Below are 3,800 nucleotides of genomic sequence, written 5' to 3' on the forward strand. Positions count from 1 at the left end.
GCCGGGCCGGCCGAGTCTCGCGAGAACGCGGTGTGCGGCGCGGGGGAGGGGACGCGCCAGGCGGCTCTGCGGGTTGCCATGGCGACGCCACGGGGCTGCCGGGCCCGCGGTCGCCATGGCGGCCCCACAGCCGCGGCGGGCGCTTCCCGCACGGCCCCCGGGGACCGCCGCTCGCCCGTGTGTCCCCGCGGCCCCGGGTGTGCAGGCCCCGCCCCGAGCGGTGCCTTACCCGCGGGTGCTGCTGCCCACCGCTGGGCAGCTCTGCCCAGAGCCCGGGCCTACTCCGAGTGTTCGGTCATTCCGACCCCCGGCAGGCAGCCTCCCCGAGCGGCGCAGCCCGCCGTGCGCGAATGGCCCCACTTTTAAACCGACCACCTCTTGAAGTGGCCAGCGGCCCCTGCACAGAATCACTGCGGGTTCACCGAGCCCTTGGCCGGGGCCCGGGCGCCTCACACAAGCCGATGGGCCCGGTGCTGGAGGCCTAACACCATTTTCATGAGCCTCGGAATATCTGCAAAGCTGCAGGGTGCTAACAATGGATAAGCTGTTGCACATTTTCCACTCTTGACCTTTACATTTCTAATAATACCGTACACGCCAGCAAATGGCTGCTTGACCCTTAATTTAATGGAGGAGCATTGCGCCTGTTTGGGTATCATCTGCGTTCCAAAGCAAGTCACTGCGGTCACCGCTTCCTCTCTACTTCAGAAAATAGACTGTAACTTATTATTCAAATTTTATGCTAGGAATACTCAATGAATTGAAGTCATGATCTCTCAAAACAAAATTTGCCTTGCATTTTTCCCACATTTATAGTCTCCTTGTTCTTTCAAAAATCAATGCAGTCACAAGTAAAGTACTCTTCCTGCCTGTAAGATTTTGTATGGTCTTTTTCCAAACACTTCAGTACCCCCAGCCTTAAGAAGATCCTCACATTCATGCGGAAATGAAGGCTCCTGAATTCTGTGGACTCAAATCACCCCTTAACCTGTGGTCGAGACAGCTCGAGGACCAAACATTGGGACTACCCTTATACCCAGCTTGTATTGGCTAAAAAGCTATCAGCTTGCACTTAAATTCTCCTCTCACCGCAAATGTCTGATTGCTTATAAACATATAAAGATACTGGGCAGATTAAGCTGCAAGTTCAATTAGAGCATTGGAAGCTTCTAGTTGGACATTTAGTTTATTCTTAAATATAAATTACAATTAAATATGAATCATCGTAATTCTGCTACAAAATTTTAAAATTGCATAGGTCCATGCCACACACACACTACTAAACATTTTGCATTCTCTTTCACTCATCCTGGAAGATGTTCATTTACTTACGAAGTGGAATCTATGACACATTCCTCGCAGATTCCCTTGGCTTCTTCAATGTCATTTTCTCTCTATCACTTGGGGAAAAATAGGTTTTAAGAGATATTTTTAAAATAAAAGAATAAATTCTATCATTTAGAGTTTAATCATTTCACTAACCACAAATACCGAAGTATTTCTGGAGGGGTCACCAAATGGTATACCAACATCTGTTATGTATGGAAAACCATTCAGTCCTCTGCTGTGAAATTTAGATCAGTGGCTTCTGGTTGCTGCCCCACAGGAATCCATGCACTTCTTTTAGGAAAACCATAAATGAAGGTTAAGAAAAGCTGAGCTGTACGGAGGCTCCACATCTCTATGGGAGTGTGTTTCTGGCAAGAGACAGTTAAGAATCACTGACCTGGACAAATGTGGGTTTTTGAAGTCAACTCCTTATGAGCTGCTGGGACTCACTTTTGTCTGTCTGTCCTCAAGACACCAGTTATTGGTAACACCTGAGATTTTGGAGAAAGCTCAAAGATACTATGAAACACCCTAATAAACTAATAACCTACATCCCAGGTGAAGGCAGAAGGGTATGTCTAGAGGTCTGATAAGAGGTGTAATTCTGTTCACACATTAACCATAATTGGATAAATAACTTGGTATTTGTGATAGTAATCATTGCTGAAATAGTTAATGTTTACTTGAAACTGCTGTCATTACATTTTACAGCTCTCACTTCTACAGGATAAAAGGAAGTAATTTGCATGTGCAGATAACTAAACCTTGTTGCCAGACCTCTGTTCGATCTTGCTTTGCACAGAGCATGTCAAGCGTTGGAATCCTGTGCGCCCTAACCCAGCACAACGGCACCAAGCAGCCGATGCTGAATTCCTGCACCCGCGGGCCGGTGCATGCTAGTAACAGGAACAATTATTGACTTTCTTACACACGGTTTGCCTACTTGTTCCAAATAATCTACTGGCTATTTCAACTGCTACGTTCTCAAGTTTGTATGACTTTTTGGCTCAGCATACACACAGTTTTGTACCAGCAAAATCAGTTGTAACTCCATGTGTTTTGAAATAACTACTGGTAACTGTACAATCCATACGTGATGCACATCTATAAATGTAGAGTCGTTCTGTGTGACAGTTGCATAGGGGCATTATTTAGCTTAAAGCCTGGAGGAGTGCTACTAGCTTTGCCCTGTCCCCCTCGCACTACAACTCCTATTTATAGAATTCTGTTTACCTCGGTTGCCAGTTTCAGGATTTTTATGGGAGTCTTGCAATCCTTTTCTAGAAGTCTCACACATAATCACTCAGTATTTCTGTCTTCAAAGAACAATAACTAAAATGGAAGAGCAATGCCACAAGGAGCTGTTAGGAAACTGGCAGGGGTGAATGGGTGAATTGGGATTAAAAGGTGGGATTTCTTTGGTCTACAAACTGTGTTGAAAACAGTTTTAAGTTTTTCCCTAGGAAGATTTCTGCTTATAAAATGATTGAAATAAAAATTAACAAGTCTACTTGGCATAGTAAGTGAAAAAAGGAAAAAGAGAATCTTCCTATGCTTGTGCTGAGAAAGTCTCCTTTGTTACACACTACTGATCCCTCCTGAGAATATTTTAAAATTATCTTTTGATACACGGACTTCCAACATCTCTTCCGCCTCTGTTCATGTCCCCACAGGAGAAAGACATGGTCTCTGAAGAATGTTCCTGTTACAAGGGGATCTCTCATTTAGTACAAAACTGTTAGAAGTGTTCTTGATCTGCTGTCCTAACAAATTCCTCTCGTAGTCCCCTAATGTGAACAGTGTTTCTCAGACCATTCTGGGCTATGGTGTTATGGCTGTATATTCTTGGCAAGCAGGGAGCTGACAGTACTAATTTACACACCAAGTTGAGGATAGAGGGTAATGGAATATTATTAGTGTTCTTGCATATATATGTAAATATAAACAACTGTAGAGGAACTAGCCTTGGAAGTCTCTTGTACAAGTAGTAGTTATGGAGCTAAAATAATTACACGTGTTTTAAGTATCTCCATTCTTTTCAGTACAGTAACTCTCCAGTAAATTCATGTCTCAAGTCCTCACTGAAAAACAAGTCATTGCTCTCAACTTGCTAATGACCAAATAAGTATCACCATCCTTTTAGAAAGAGTCATTTTAATTGGTCTTTGGTTTATCTCAATATTATTTTTCATTTTGCTTCCAGGTAAATCATGATCAAAAGCAGTTTATCAACACTTTTATCAGGTGGGACTTTTGAAAAAGATCTATCTTCCTGAAAGTCAGTTTGCATGGAACTTGAGAGAATGGGACTTCTGAGCCTCATACATTTTAAATCCGTTGACTTTTTTTTTGTAAATGACTGTTTTCAGTCAGACATTGTTCTCGCCTTTATGATACCTGCATAGTCAATGTGTTGCACATATTTTTTTCTTGTTTTGTTTGCTATGGCACCTAAACATGCTTAGCATTTT

The sequence above is a fragment of the Caloenas nicobarica genome, chromosome 10 (assembly GCF_036013445.1).
Source record: "Caloenas nicobarica isolate bCalNic1 chromosome 10, bCalNic1.hap1, whole genome shotgun sequence".
Taxonomy (NCBI): domain Eukaryota; kingdom Metazoa; phylum Chordata; class Aves; order Columbiformes; family Columbidae; genus Caloenas; species Caloenas nicobarica.